Genomic DNA, 17,745 nt, shown 5'->3' with positions numbered 1-17,745 from the left:
ATGTGCACAAGGCCATTAACAGTGCAAAGCGAGACATGAGGTCTTGGGTGAACCTAGCAAAGGTGTGTGTGTCATTACCGTTTTATTATAAAGAAAAGTTGGTTCAATGCTTTGTCAACCAAATTTTCAATAAAATTTGTGATGATTACACTATGGTTAGGTTCAAGTTGAAAAACACTTAACTTTATGCACTTAAGCAAGGACTCTATAGAGAGTGTTGATTTATTCAATCAAAGTGGGGGATATATGAGATATTTGATTGATTAAATAAAATGTTACAATGAGGTATCACAAATTTTAATCTAGTGGGGGAATGTTATATTATTTATTATATAATATAATGTTTACGATTAAAATTGTGATATGTTATATATATTATTACATATAATATAATTGGAAATTATATGCATGTAATAATCACAATATTATGTGATTGGGAGTTACATATAGTTGTAACATATAAGAGGTGGAGTTAATATTTTGTAACTTCCACATGATAACTAATTAAGTGTATAAAGAGTGGTTACACAACTTAATTTTTGAAATTCAAAAACTATAATTCAAATATAGTTGTTGGGGATTGAATTTTATCATTTATAATGTGTATAAGTGATATAAAATAAAGTGGGAATGGTTTGGAATAGGTTGGAGTGTTATTTGTAAAAGCTGAAAATTTTAGTAACTAGTAACTAGTTACTATTTTTTTCAGCATTAATAGTATAACGTTTTTCGCTATTGGGATGGCTTTGAACAACTCCCATAACCTCCAAAACACCCATTTAATCCCATTTACACCCCATTAAGAAATGGTAACAACCATTGGGTGTGTGATGTTTGAATTTCAAAGTTTGTGATCCTAAACACTATAAATAGAGGTCTTGGTTCACCCTTTGAGACACACTCTTCACTTCTATCTCTCAAACACAAAGCTAGAGAGTTCTAAGACTTGATAATTCCTAGAAGTATTTCCACAAAGCCCTAAGTGTTTCATAGAGGGGGAAATAATCTTCTTGGACAAAGGTGTAGAAACTTTGTTCAAGCTTTTGGTGATCCCCATCTCCACTTTGAGTGTTTGTTCTTCTTTCTTATTTTGTTCTATTCTCAAGTTTTATATTATTTTCTTTTCTCATCTAAACACTCCTATATATATATATATATATACTATCATATATTTATATATTGACTGTACAGTACTATATATATTATATATACATACTATATATACACTCTTTATTCCTCTACTATATATCATCTATTATATATATTTTTTATATCATATATATATACTCTATTATATATATACACTATTATAAATATATGCTTTTATATAGTTTACATTCACTTGTATCTTTGAGTTTTGAGTTGTAACTCTTTTCTTTTATTTGTATTTTGTGCTTTAAGATTGTAACTCTTTATTTAATATATAGTCCTTGTAATATTTTTGTTTAGAGTTGTAATTGTCTTAGTCTTTTATTCATCTTATTTTATTCTTCCATTGTAATCTCTCTATTATTTCTAACACCATCAATGTTACATAAGTGAAGTAAATATAAAATTACTTTATTTCAAGTTAATTTTTTTTTTAAAAAAAATATATGTAATAATAAATTATGCTATATAAATTTGTTACTATTTCTTATTAATTTATTATAATTACAACCAAATAGATATATTATAGTATTAAACATATATATATATAACAATAATTGATATATCATAGCATATAAAATAAATATATTGTAGTAATAAATTATATACTACAAAAAAATACCAACAAAAATAAAATTAGTATATTAATGCTTAGAAAGTATATGCTAACAAAAGAGTAATTTGCGGCATAAATACTTAAGTTTAACTTTCAGTTGCAAATAAATACCTAAGTTTAATATTTGACGGTAATAATATATAAGTTATATTTTTGGAACCTTCGTAGGTACCTGGTTATTAAATGTCAAGTTATTATCTAAGTGTCATTTTCTTATTGGTACATTTAAATTAATGTTTTTAAAAAAAAAAGAGTAATTTGCGGCATAAATACCTATATTTTATGCCGAGTAGCAGATAAATACCTAAGTCCTATTTTTGGCGGTAAAAATACCTTCCGTCACTAGTGTGGAACTTCCGTAGGTACCTGGGCGTTATGTGCCAGGTTAGTGTCCACGTGTTATTGTTTGATTAGTCCACGTCATTTAATTTATATATTTTATTTAAAAAATTAATTTAAACATTTAAAAAACATTTTAAAATTAAAAAAAATCATTAAAAAATGTAAAAATTATATTACAATTAAACATAATTTATTAAAAAAATTAAATGACATACTTAAAATAAAATTAAACACATTTAATATATTCATTTAAATTCATGCATTGCTCCGAACCCAGAAAATTTCTAATCCCAATTCAAACTCATCTATTGATCTTCCCTTATTTTTTTTTACTCAGATCCGACTTCAACCTGTAGCAACATCACATGCGGTCGAAAACCTCATCACTCACCAACATCTATCTGTAAAATCAAATTGACAACAAAAATCATATCACCAAGAAAACCCAGAAAAACTTGAATAATAATAATAAAAAAAAAACCCAGAAAAAATAATACAAACATTCCTAAAAAATCCTAATGAATTGGGGGAATTTCCATTACACCCTATCATGTTCTCTATATGATATTTGTTTTATTTGTGAGGATCAATTTGCCATCACCCAAAATGTTATACATAACAATTATATGCACTGTAGAATCGTACCTGCGCCTCATTTAAAGCTTCAGTGGATGATGGATATTCCATTTATTCTTCTCCATCTTTTAATCTCTTGGTGTGATTGCTAGCAACCTTACCTCCATAGGCAGTCCATAAATTACTAAAAAGCCCATATATATGTTTTCTGCTTTGAAAGTTTCTCCACCTTGTTCTCATGGGAGAAACTTTTAGGTTTAACTTCACTAGCCTCCATGTCCCAACTCCCATCTTCGCCACTTCTATTACGAGAGGTCTCTGGAAGAGAATTTATTGCTTGAGTACCCAACCGCGTAGAACATCCATAGAGAGAAACTGAGAGAAGGATACCGCAGGGAGAGAGAAAAGAGCGTGAGAGATACAGATCTAAGGGTTTTCAAGGTGGTGAAGTCCGTTGGAGCCATAGACGGCCGGAGTTGCTCCGTCCGGCTCTGAGCAGGGAGAACCATCAACCTCCGACGAAGGATGTCCAGGCGAAGAGTTAAACTGACCCATGATTGAAGTAAATTTCTTTTCTTGGTTTGATTTTTGTGAAAAATGGGAAAAATAAATTAGGGTTTTTGATAGAGAAATGGGATAGAGATGTAGACAAGATTAGACTGGAATTAAAGTTTCAGCAAGAAGAAGAAAATGGCAGGAAGAAGAAGAGGACGATGAAGAGGATGAATTCCAATTTTCTTTTGTCAGTTTTAGTTTTGGGGTTTTAATTAATGATTTATTTATTTTATTTTATTTTAATTTAATTAAAATATAAAAATTAAATATTTATGATTTTATTTTAATTTTAAATTATTTTTGTTTTATTTTTAATTTTTAAATTAATTTACAAAAAAAAATTAAAAATTAAATGATCTGGACTAATCACAAAGTGACACGTGGACACTAACCTGGCACATAACGGCCAGGTACTTACGGAAGTTCCACACTAGTGACGGAAGGTATTTTTACCGCCAAAAATACGACTTAAGTATTTATCTGCTACTCGGCATAAAACTTAGGTATTTATGCCGCAAATTACTCAAAAAAAAAAATTAATGATCAAGACCAATCAGGGATATATGATGTAGGTATTATTACTACCAAAAATTAAACTTAAGTAAATATTTGTAACCGAGATTTAAACTTAAATATTAATTTACTCGCTAAATTATATATACCACCATAACATGTATACCATGCCAAAAAAAATTATAGTCATTAGATATATTAAAGTTAAAATTAAATATCATCTTAAATAAATGATATACTGTATATAATTAAAAATATATACTATACAATAAAAAAAATATATACCTAAAATAATTAAAAATATAACAATATTATTAAAAAAAATTATATATTATATACAATAAACTTTATATACTGTACAACAAAAAATATACATCATACAATGGAAATATATATATATATAACAACAACAATTAAAATATATATAACATGCTAATAACATTATTATGTCACACCAACAAAAATATATTGTAATGTAAAAACTAAATATTATCTTAAAACCTTAATATACCATCAAATAAAAATTGCATATACCATTCACCAAAAAAAATATATCAACAATAATAATAAAAAATATATTACTAAATATATATACACACACATCATATTAACCAAATTATATATTACAATTAAAATATATATACCATAATAACAAAATTAATATTACAAATGTATATAATAAAATAGAAACTAAATATTATATAAAGTAAATGATATCTCATATGATTAAAATATATAAAAATAACAATAAAATATACATAGTACGCCAATAAAATGATATACCTACATTAAAATATATACATTATACTAACAAAATATATACCACCATTATACATAATAAAATAAAAAATAAATGTCATGTAAGAATAATAATATATCTTACGATAGAAAATATATATATATATATATATATATTATACAACAAAATATATATACTAACACCCAAAATAACTCTTAAAAAATTAAAAAAAAAAATTGACATAACTTTCAAATAAAAAAATATTTAACAAAACTAATATGGATATGCCATGATATTTAATTGATATGTTTCTAAATCTTAAAAGAAAATTATATGGAAGAAACAAATGTTAGAAAATTAAAATAACCCAAGATACAAAATTTGTATATAATCTAGAACACAATAATAATTAGATATACGTACGTTATTGATCCATCGTAATTACCTCAATTTGATAGTGTTATACTATCAACTAAGTCTTCCTCCCAAGGTCTCTAAATCAAAAACAATTTTATTTATCTGATTATCAAAAGTATACAATTGTGATGAATTAACATGTATTTATAGCTTTAGGGAAGGGGCTTAGCTAATAACCCTAGTTGGACTAGGCCTGCTCATCAAATACTTCAATTAACAAGAAAAGTCCACACTTTTAGTACTTCAACTAGACTTTACACACGGATGCTAAGCCCATTGACTATTGATCACTAACAATATGGGCTAACACAGCAAATAAGTATCCAATCAATTCAAGTTTTAATTAATAAAACATGTTATCCGTATTTTCAAGCAAGAGATACGTGGCATGATTAGGGGAAGAGATGTATTAGTTGATAAGATTAATTGAGATAACTTATAAAATTCCCCGCAAGGATATCTTGGTAATCCGGGAACGAACATCTAATGAGAAGAGCCATTCGCAACACAAATAGCATCTTCGAGACCTGGCGGATCCCCCGTTATACCCAATTCTGAAAGAACCTGGAGCTTAATTAAAGTAAATGATCTCCAGGTGGAGACCTCCCATGGAGTGGTCCCGGCTCGCAACTGTAATCTCAAGGCCAATGACCACATTAGCTCCATATAGAAATTGATTTATAGGTGGTTACACCTTTTTGTTGGAAATATTTTACCAGGATCTAGATTTACTACCAAGTATGTGTCATTAACATCCTAATATGAATTCTAAAACAATGAAATAAACACATAAGAGTTTAAGAAAACCTTACATTGGGTGCAGCAGAATATAATGACTCCTTCCATTCAGATATCTAGCCCTTGATTCCTTTCTGTAGCAGAGCATTATCAAGATCTGAATCTGGATCTCTTTGTCTCCTTCTTTGATGCTGATTTTCCACAGTCTTACATACTATGATTGAGGTACCACTTGATGTGTGTGGGCCCTACTCTATCACTCAAGGAATTTTCGAAATTTTGAAGAGAAGAAAAGAGAGAGGAAAGTGGCGGCTCAGGAATTCTCTCTGAAAAGAATGAGATGCCATTGTGTGTTGTTTCTTGAAGCCATTACTTTCTATTTATAAAATACCGCCTAGGTTTAGGTTAGAATTGTATGACATTAAAATAATGGAAAAATAAAATGGTAAAAGGCTTTGCATAGTGGGCGGCCATTTAAGGAAATTGGGCCTCACTTTGCAACTTTCCTATTTTGTTATTTCTCATTCCCATTTTCTCAAAGATGCCAATTTTCCAATTTAACCTTTTAAATGCCAAATCTAATTATTTAATAGCTAAAAATAATTATTAAATAATATGGCCATTTAATATATTTATTAATTTAGACATATAAAGTCTCTTAATCAATAAATAAACCTAGAATCTCTTTTCTTTACAATTTCGCCCTTGCTTAGTGAAAATTCATAAAGTAGACATAGTTTAACTTTAGAATTATAATTGATTAATCAAAATCAATTAACTGAGTCTTACAAGCAGTATGGTCTCAACTAGTATGGGGACCATGGGTCTATATAACCGAGCTTCCAATAAGTCGAACCGAATTTACCAAGTAAATTCCCTAACTTATTAATTCCTTATTGAATCCACACTTAGAACTTGGAATTGCACTCTCAGTCATATAGAACGCTCTATATGTTCCATGATATAGACACGTCATTAGTTATCCATTGTTATAATCCTAATTTGAATAATGACCCTCTAATAGATGATCTACATTGAATAGGCACTAAGTTACCATTACACCTTCAATGTATTTTAATTTAATATTTATAAATTATACTTAGATGGATATAAATTTTAATTTTAATTTCATATATTTTAAAAGTTAATTTTGTTGCTAATTCAATTTTAATTAGGTTAGACTAATATAATTAACCTAATATAATTATTTAAATAAGGCAAATGGGCCTTCACAATTGGGGTAGTTCATGTGAGGGGGAGCTGGGTTCAGTATGTCGTACCCACTTCTATTGGCCCCCAACTCTCACACAAGGCCCAAAAGAGAGCAATTTAACCTTTAAATAAACAATTGTTATTCATTGAATAAGCCCAGGCCTAAATAAAATTACTTATGTCAAATTTTATTTTAGCAACCTAGTCCATTTACTTAGTAAAACTTAAATGGGCTTCCTATATGCATCTAAGCCCAATAGCAAACATATAGGCTCACACAGGTCAAATGATTTGGATGGGCCCTATCATGTTACTAGGTTTACACAGATGAAAGAAGCATAAAATTTACCTGTTACAAATTATTTATAAGATCTATTGACAATAGGACTATGATTAAAATCAGATCATTGGATCTGTCAACAAGTTAATCATAGCAATTTAGATCAAATAAATAATAGGTTTGTTTAAAAAAAAAATTGAATAAACAATATAAATAAATAAACAAACATTGTCCATGTAACAGATGTGAAATAACATATTAATATAATTAAATTATTATTCTTAAACTAACAAAATAAATTTTAAAAATTTAGGGTTGTTAAAAAAAACCTCAAAATCTCAAAATAAAGGAAACTAATTTTAAAATATCTAGGTTTATTTGAATTAAATTAAATATCAAATAAGATCAATAATTTGAAAGGAAAGAATCTTCAAAATCACTTTCAAATCTTATAATTTAATAAAATAAACCAATTTTAAAATAGATTTGGTTAGATAATTATTATTTTAGGAATAAAATAATAAATAAATAATAATTACCATAATTATATGTCAAAATAACAATATTCAAATCTCTACAAAAATATCTAAGTTATTTAAATATTTAAGATATGATTTATAAATTTTCAATAAGGAAAAAAATGAAATACGTAGAAAAATATCATTTTTAAACTTATAATTTATAAATAATTAAATATTTAACAAAATAACAAATTTTGAATTTGAAAATACTATGGTAAGTGTATTTATAAAAATATCTATGTTAATTTTAAATTTATTAATTATTTAATTTGTCATATAAGATAATTTTAATATAATATTTTAAATAAAAGGACAAAGTTATATTTTAATTTAAAATATGTTAAATATCAAAATTTCTAATATTATAATTAAATAATATATAAATATTAAAGAAGTTAACAAATTTTTAAATCTGACCATAATAGGAAATATTTAAAATTGGAAATATTTAAAGAAAGGAAATATTTCAAATTTGGAAATATTTCAAATTGGAAAAAAATTGAATTTTGGGAAATAATCCCATGAAAAATTGGATTTTGGGGGAAAAAACCCAAAAAAATCGCAATTTTGGGACTGCTGGCAGCAAAGCTGCACGAGCAGCCCAAAATAGGCTGCATGCAGGGCCTTACGCGCGCGGACAGAGAAGAGGCTCCGAGAAAACTCGGCGCCTGCATGGTCCCAGCTTGGCGGATGCAGGGTGCCCTGGGTGTGTCACGCGCGCGGATGGGGGGGCGGGGTGTCCAAAGCACCTGGTGCATGCGTGCACCTAGCTTCGACGGCCAAGAATCCCAATTTTCCAAAATTCATAACTTTCTCAATTTTTATCGGAATCAAGTTCCGTAAAAAACAAAATTGCTTAATTTTTCACAAGGAATCCAAATAAATTATTTTCAAAAATCAAAAAATATGTTTCATGGAAAAAATTCGTACAACACAAACTTTCATCACATAAGCACATAAACCAACATGAAACCATCCAAATCAACACAAAACATACAAAACATTATTTTAATTCATATTACATGAAAGTAAATCATTACCATGGCTCTGGTGCCAGTTGTTGGAAATATTTTACCAGGATCTAGATTTACTACCAAGTATGTTTCATTAACATCCTAATATGAATTCTAAAACAATGAAATAAACACGTAAGAGTTTAAGAAAACCTTACATTGGGTGCAGCAGAATATAATGACTCCTTCCATTCAGATATCTAGTCCTTGATTCCTTTCTATAACAGAGCATTATCAAGATCTGAATCTGAATCTCTTTCTCTCCTTCTTTGATGCTGATTTTCCACAGTCTTACATACTATGATTGAGGTACCACTTGATGTGTGTGGGCACTACTCTATCACTCAAGGAATTTTTGAAATTTTGAAGAGAAGAAAAGAGAGAGGAAAGTGGTGGCTCAGGAATTCTCTCTGAAAAGAATGAGATGCAATTGTGTGTTGTTTCCTGAAGCCATTACTTTCTATTTATAGAATACCACCTAGGTTTAGGTTAGAAATGTATGGCATCAAAATAATGGAAAAAAAATGGTAAAAGGCTTTGCATAGTGAGCGGCCATTTAAGGAAATTGGGCCTCACTTTGTAACTTTCCCATTTTGTTATTTCTCATTCCCATTTTCTCAAAAATGCCAATTTTTTAATTTAACCTTTTAAATGCAAATTCTAATTATTTAATAACTAAAAATAATTATTAAATAATATTTCCATTTAATATATTTATTAATTTAGACATATAAAGTCTCTTAATCAATAAATAAACCTAGAATCTCTTTTCTTTACAATTTCGCCCTTGCTTAGTGAACATTCATAAAGTAGACATAGTTTAACTTTAGAATTATAATTGATTAATCAAAATCAATTAACTGAGTCTTACAAGCAGTATGATCTCAACTAGTATGGGGACCATGGGTCTATATAACCGAGCTTCCAATAACTCGAACCGAATTTACCAAGTAAATTCCTTAATTTCTTAATTCCTTATTGAATCCACACTTAGAACTTGGAATTGCACTCTCAGTCATATAGAACGCTCTATATGTTCCATGATATAGACACGTCATTAGTTATCCATTGTTATAATCCTAATTTGAATAATGACCCTCTAATAGATGATCTACATTGAATAGGCACTAAGTTACCGTTAGACCTTCAATGTATTTTATCCTTAAAACACTTAGCTCCGTATAAATGATATTTCAGCAAAGTGAAATGAGATCTCCACCATTTATCTCTGTTTAGCCAAGCTCGAAGGATATCATCGTTTCACTTCTAAATTGCTATAGAAGTTATAGATTCCATATTTATGTTAGCGCTCCCACTCAATTATACTATCATGTTCCCAAAATGTACGTATCACCCTGATCCAAAAGTAGGCTTAACTAACAAATCAAAGAACATGTATAGTACTCTTGAGATCAAACCTAATCATATCAGGATTAAGATCATTTGATCTAGGATCAACGGGTGATATTGAATTGAATAGATATTACGGTAAATTTTAATATATCTAATCAAAGTTCAATATCGGTCCCTTCCGATGTATACTCCATACATCCGATACTGGTAAACTTTGCCAATGCCCTGGAAAGGGCATAACACTTATCCAAGGGGTAAGAATACCTATCGCTGATTATCATGTCAGTCTAAATCCAGTGAACTGACAAATCAGGGAATAAACTTTCGAACATATAATTAAGATTGTATTCCACTGTGCTGACAACACTATAATCATTAACAAATTCATATGTTCTGGACTAAAATAGAATTCATACATTATATGTATATAATCATGAAATAAATCATGTGAACCATGCAACATAAAATGTTATTTCTGATTTTTATTAATAAGTAAATCTGATTATATTGAAATGGGTTTTATTTAGGGCAAAAAACCCAACAAACTCCCACTCCCACTTTTTCTGACACAAGATCTGATTGTCCCCCATGTCAGATCATGGTAGTGCACGTATGCACCTCTAGACATTCCTTTCGCCCAACAGTCTAGTTGTATTTTGCAAAGGAGAAACTTTTGTGCAACACGTGTCCTAGTACACCCAAAATCCCTCACTGTAGCTATACACCACACAATGGGGAGCTTCTTATCAACCAATGGTCAGATCGTTCTATTGTAGTACCAGCCCTTGCAGCGTGTAGAGTACAAAACCCTAGGTGGGCAAAGGGTATGCCCTTACTCACATATGTGCCTATAAATACCTCTAGTTTTTATGAACAAGGGATGAAGAATTCTACTTACAAAAACTCTATCGAAATTCTTAGAGAGATTTCTTCTTCAAGAGAAACGAGAGGAATATAATCAAGCTTCCAATAAGTAAACTAAAATTTATTGAGTAAATTCTCTAACTTATTAATTCTTCCTTGCGCCACTATAAATTCAGAATTGTACTTTCAATTATATAGAACGCTCTATATATTCCAAGATATAGATATACTATTAATTATCCATGTTCTAACTCAATAATTAAAGATCCCTATAGATGATTTACATCTAGTAAGGACAAATTAATTGTTCTACCCCTCAATGTATTTTATCCTTAAAAGACTTAGGGCTTGATTGGTTTGAGATTTGAAAATAATTTTATGCTTTTGAAAACTTAAAAGGTGGGGGTCCACATGAAAATACTTGATTGGTTTGGTGTTTTTTCAAAAACTAAATCTGAATATAATTTGAGGAATGCTAATTACAACCTCATATTATAATCTTTTAGTCAACCTCCACTTCCGAAATCACATGCCAAAATATTTTTTTTTTAATTTTTTCAGATAGCAGTATTCGTTATAGTTACAGTATCATCCCTGTAAATTTTTGAAAATTTTTGAATAGTTTACAATATCGAAAACAGAGTTCCTGATATTCCAGTTTATCACGCGCGTTCAAAAAACTTCAAATGTATTTTTGGCACTTTAAACTATTCAAAATTTTTCAAAAATTTACAAGGATGATGTTGTAAGTGTTGGAAATTATTTTACCAGGATCTTAGATCTACTCGCAAGTATGTTGATTAACACCCTAAATATGAACTTCTAAAACGATTATAAAATTAAACACATATAAAGTATGAGAAACCTTACATTGGGTGCAGCGGAATAATATGTCTCCTTCCGTTCAGATCTCTAACCCTTGTATCCTCTCTGTCGCAGAGTATTATCAAGATCTGAACCTGGATCTCTTTCTCTCCTTTCTTTAGTGTTGAATCTCCTTCTTGTTGAATGTCTTTCTTCATGATCTTCCTCACTATGATTGAGGTATCACTTGCTGTGTGTGGGCACTACTCTATCACTAAGAGATTCGAAATTTAGAATGAAGAAGAAGAGGGTGAAGGTGGCGGCTAGGTTTAGAGAGAGAAGGCTCAGGTTTTTCTCTAAAGGAAACAAGATGTGAAAGTCTATATTTCCTGAAGCCTTCACTATCTATTTATAGCATACCACATAGGGTTAGGCTTGAATTATTTGGCATTCAAATAATGAAAATATCAGATGATATTTCCTATAAAAGTGGTCGGCCAAGGCTTTATGGATTTGGGCCTCACTTTTGCAAATTTTGCAGTTTTATCAATTCTGCATCTTACTTTCTCAAAAATACCAATTTTCAAATTCAACCATTTAAATCCCAATTCTAACTATTTAATAGCTATAAATAATTATTCAATAATATTGTCATTTATCATATTTATTAATTGAACCATACAAAGTATCTTAATTAACAAATATGCCCTAAAAACTCTTTCTTTACAATTTCGCCCTTACTTAGTGAAAAATTCACAAATAGACATAGTCTAATTTGAGAATTATAATTGATTAATCAAAATCAATTAAATGAGTCTTACAAGTAATATTGTCTCAACTAGTGGGGGGACCATGGGTCTATATAACCGAGCTTCCAATAAGCAGATCAAGAATTTATAACCTAAATTCACTGACTTATTAATTCTTCGTTGAATCCACGCATAGAACTTAGAATTGCACTCTCAGTATATAGAACGCTCTATATGTTCCACCATATAGACACGTCATTAGTTATCCATTGTTATAATCCTAATTTGATCAATGATCCTCTATATGAATGATCTACACTGTAAAGGGATTAGATTACCGTAACACCCTACAATGTATTTTATCCTTAAAACACTTAACCCCGTATAAATGATATTTTAGCTATGTGAAATGAGTACTCTACCATTTATTTTCGTTTGGTCAAGCTCGAAGGAAATCATCCTTTACTTTCTATTCGCCAGATAGAAGCTATAGATTCCATATTTATGTTAGCGCTCCCACTCAATTGTACTACCGTGTTCCCAAAATGTACGTATCACCCTAACCCAAAAGTAGGCTTAACTAACAAATCAAAGAACATGAATAACACTCTTGAGATTGAACCTAATCATATCAGGATTAAGATCATTTGATCTAGGATCAACTAGGCGATATTGGCTTGAATAGATATTACAGCAAGTTTAATTAAATCTATGTCAAAGTTCAATATCTGTCCCTTCCGATGCATACTCCATGCACCCAACCTGAGCTTTACTTTAACCAATGCTCTGGAAAGAACATAGCAGTTCTCCAAATGCAAGTAAACTCTATTGTAGATTGTCATATCAGTAAAACCCCGTGTTCTGATAAATTTAGGAATCTTTATTCACATAGTCATGTTTACTTTTCAATGTGTTGACAACACAATAAACAGGTTCAAGTATGTGAAAAGGGTTTCAGATGAATTTATAAATCAAATAGACAAGAAATTGATAAGATGAATCAAAACATACACAAATGAATGAAAAATACTTCTGTTTCTTTATTGATGTTGAATAAAATAGATTACACTGAAATGGAGTTTTATTTAGGGCATAAAACCCAACAAACTCCCACTTGCACTAATATAAAACTAATCAGTACATATCAATTAAACCTAAATTCTAACGGTGCTTTTCAAATGCAATTACTGCCAAGACTTTGGTGAATGGATCTGCTAGGTTGTCTTCTGTGTCCACTTTTTCAACTAGTACATCCCCTCTTGCCACATATTCTCTGATGATGTGATACTTCATTTCTATGTGTTTGCTTCTCTTGTGGCTTCGAGGTTCCTTACTATTGGCTATTGCTCCATTATTATCACAAAGTAGGACCAGAGGCTTTTCCATTCCAGGCACGACACCGATACTGGTGAAAAACTTTCTTAGTCAGACAAGCTTTGTAGCAGCTTCTGCTGCAGCTATGTATTCTGCTTCCATCGTAGAGTCCGATATCGAGGTTTGTTTAGTACTTCTCCAAACCATTGCTCCACCCCCAAGAGTAAACACCATCCCAGATGTAGATTTCCTATCTTCAAGACATGCTTGGAAATCTGAATCAGTATAGCCTATGGGATTTAAAGCACCACCTTTGTAGAATAATAAAAGATTTCTTGTACTCTTTAAGTACTTCAGAATATACTTAATTGCATTCCAATGTTCCTGTCTTGGATTTGACTGATACCTGCTCACGATTCCAACTGCATAGCAGATGTCAGGTCTAGTGCATAACATTGCATACATTAGACTTCCAACTGCAGAAGCATAAGGAATTTTCGCCATGTCCTCTATCTCTTGAGGATCAGTAGGAGACTGTTCCTTAGATAGACGAATACCATATCTAGAAGGCATGTTCGCCCCATTGGTGTTGCTCTTGGAGAATCTCTCTAAAACTTTGTCAATATAGGTTGTTTCAGAGAGAGCAAGAGATCTGTTCTTCCGGTTTCTGATAATCTGAATACCAATAACATAGGCTGCCTTACCCAAATCTTTCATATCGAATTGAGTGTTAAGCCATTCCTTGATGTTAGTCATTTTCTTGATATTGTTTCCAATAATTAAAATGTCGTCAACATAAAGGACCAGGAATACTACTACTTGGTCTTCCTTGAATTGGTAAACACAAGGTTCATCTTCATTCTAAAGAAAGCCGTAGGTCTTGATGATTTCATCAAACCTTTTGTTCCATGAGCGAGAAGCTTGCTTAAGTCCATAGATAGACTTATCTAATTTGGAAACTTTCTTTTCCTGCCCTGGAAGAACATAGCCTTCTGGTTGCTCCATATAGATGGTTTCTTCAAGTACCCCATTAAGGAAGGCAGTCTTGACATCCATTTGCCAGATTTCATAATCCAAAGCAGCAGCTATGGAGAGAAGCATTCGGATGGATTTGAGCATGGCAACAGGACTAAAAGTTTCCTCATAGTCCACACCTTCTCTTTGGGTATAACCCTTGGCTACAAGTCTAGCTTTAAAAGTTTCGACTTCGCCTCCAGCGCCTCTTTTCTTCTTGTAAACCCACTTACATCCGATTGGATGATAGTCATCAGGTGCGTCTACATATTCGCAGATTTTGTTCTTTTTCATGGAATCCATTTCTGAATCCATGCCGGCTGACCATCATTTCCGTTGCAGACTAGCCATTGCCTATTTATAGGTTAATGGGTCGTCGTCAATACCGTCACCAACGACCATATTGATTTCACCATCCAAGCCATAACGAGCTGGTTTTGTGAAAACCCTCCCACTACGGCGAGGAGCGGTGATCTTCTGAACAGGAACTTTGGTAGTAGTTTTCTCAGTAGGTTCGACTGAGGGAGTGGGATTATCCTCTGCTTGTGTGGAAGAGAACGGAACATTGGAAGGAATGTTGGGAATTATTTTACCAGGATCTTAGATCTACTAACAAGTATGTTTATTAACATCCTAAATATGAACTTTCTAAAACGATAAAATAAACACATATAAAGTTAAGAAAACCTTACATTGATGCAGCGGAATAAATGTCTCCTTCCACTCAGATCTCTAACCCTTGATTCCTTTACGTAGCGAGTATAATCAAGATCTGAGCCCGAATCTCCTTCTTCTTCAAGCTTTGATCCTTCACAGTCTTCCAATCTATGATTGAGTTACTGCTTGCTGTGTGTGGGCACTTACTCTTTCACTAGGGTCACGAAAAAGATGAAGGAAAAGAGGGAGAGAGGTTTCGGCCAAGGTAGAGAGTGAGGAAGGCTCAGTTTTCTGAAGAGAGAAATTTCTGTCAGAAAGGCTTATTGAAAACTTGTATTTTGACTGGGCCATCACTTTCTATTTATAGGCAACTTACTAGGTTTAGGTTTAGAATTATTTGGCATTAAAATAATGAAAATAATAATTTGAAAAAGCCTTATAAGTGGCCGGCCATAGGTGTTGTAATGGGCCCCACTTAATTTTGCAATTTTATCAAATTTTATCTCTATTTTCTCAAAAATGCCAATTTTCCAATTCTAACCTTTTAAATGCCAAAACTAATTATTTAATAATTAAAATACATTATTAAATAATATTGTCATTTAATTTAATTATTAATTAGACATATAAAGTCTATTAATAAATAAATAAACCTAGAAAACTCTTTTCCTTACAATTTCACCCCTGCTTAGTGAAAATTCATAAAATCAGACATAGTCTAACTTTAGAATTATAATTGATCAATCACGAATCAATTAATGAGTCTTACAAGCAGAATGTTCTCAACTAGAATGGGGACCATGGATCTATATTGCTGAGCTTCCAATAAGTGAACCAAATTGACCAAGTAAATTCCTACTTATTAATTCTTCGTTGAATCCACTCTTAGAACTTAGAATTGCACTCTCAGACTTATATAGAGCATATGGTATGTTTCACGATACCAATATACTATCTCATTTAACCATTGTTATAATCTTATTGTGATTTAAAGATCCTCTATATAGATGATTTACATCGAGATGGGATTTCTTTACCGTTCTCACCCCTCAATGTATTTTGCCCCTTAAAACACTTAGCTACCTGTAAATGGTGTTTAGTGATCTAATAATTAGTCAGTTAAACAAGAGCTCATCCATTTACTTCTATTTGCTAAGCTCGAAGGGAATCATCACTTAACTTCTATACACCAGTAGAAGCTATAGATTCCATATTTGTTAGCCCAAGATATGTTTCCAAGAGGGGGGGTGAATTGGAAATTTAAACTAATTTCGGAAAATTAAAACTTTTAACACAAAATTATGCAATTAGTCAATTAATCAAGTAAAAGCAAGTAGTATGACAAGCAATATATTAAGACAAATAATTAAACTTGTAAAGTAAAGAGTTTAAGGATTAGAAAATGCAAACTCTCGATTTTTACAAGGTTCGGTAGAACTATGCCACCTACGTCCTTGGTCTTCAAAGCTATGGACCTAGCTTTGAGTTCCAATATCGAGCCAAGTTAACGGGCTTGACTAACCCTTACAACCGGGAAATTTTCACCAAGGTATTTCCAAACCTCTTACAATAGTTTCGCACCCCCGAGGACTATTAACCTCTTTCTCGGATTGTTAAAGTGCCAATCTCACTATTTCCGGGTTGTTTACAAAACCGGTGCCAACCTCACCTCAATCACAATATGGAAATGTGTTTGATATAAAAGCTAAAATCACTCTAGAAATATGATGATACAATGGAAACCTAGAGTGAAAAGCAAGCACACTTAAGATGAATAAAATCAAATTTTGGCTCAAAGTGTGTGAAATGTGTTGGTTTGGATTTCAAACTTAGAAGCTCCTTAATCTCACTTAGATAGGTTAGATATATGTAATAAATGCTCAACCAACTTATTTTTTGAAAGAAAAATCGAGTTTATATAGTGTTTGATGAAAAACTAGCCGTTTATAGCCGTTAGCACGTTTCCCGAGGTGGGGTCAGCCATGAACCGGAAGTCCGGATGGGAACCGGAATTCCGGATTGATTACAACCGGAATTCCGGTTGCCAACCGGAATTCCGGATGGATGACCAGTGGCAAAAGTGCCATTTTTCGGGACTTAAACGCGCATAACTTCTTACTCGATTATCCGATTTCAGAAATTCCAACTTTGTTCTCTTAGTTAAACAAAATGTAATTTAGAAATTCAATCAAAAAAATTTTTGAACTATCGTGTGAGAAAACTTGTTGCACAAGTTAGTGAATGGGCCAAAATTCAAATTTATAAAAACTTAGTGTGCTATGCAAATCGCTTTAACAAGACTAAAGTAGATTTATACCA

General features: G+C 31.3%; 1 long non-coding RNA gene across 1 annotated transcript; it reads right to left on the bottom strand.

Moving 5' to 3' along the window:
* Nucleotides 1–2,248: 2,248 nt before the first annotated feature.
* On the bottom strand, nucleotides 2,249–3,883 carry LOC133030907 (uncharacterized). The gene is made up of 2 exons (XR_009684437.1): nucleotides 2,753–3,883; nucleotides 2,249–2,508 (listed from the first exon to the last, which is right to left on the bottom strand). It is a non-coding gene; the product is annotated as an uncharacterized LOC133030907 (long non-coding RNA).
* Nucleotides 3,884–17,745: the final 13,862 nt, after the last annotated feature.

This window comes from Cannabis sativa, chromosome 9, assembly GCF_029168945.1.
Source record: "Cannabis sativa cultivar Pink pepper isolate KNU-18-1 chromosome 9, ASM2916894v1, whole genome shotgun sequence".
NCBI lineage: Eukaryota > Viridiplantae > Streptophyta > Magnoliopsida > Rosales > Cannabaceae > Cannabis > Cannabis sativa.
This window is presented reverse-complemented; position numbering and strand designations above follow the sequence as displayed.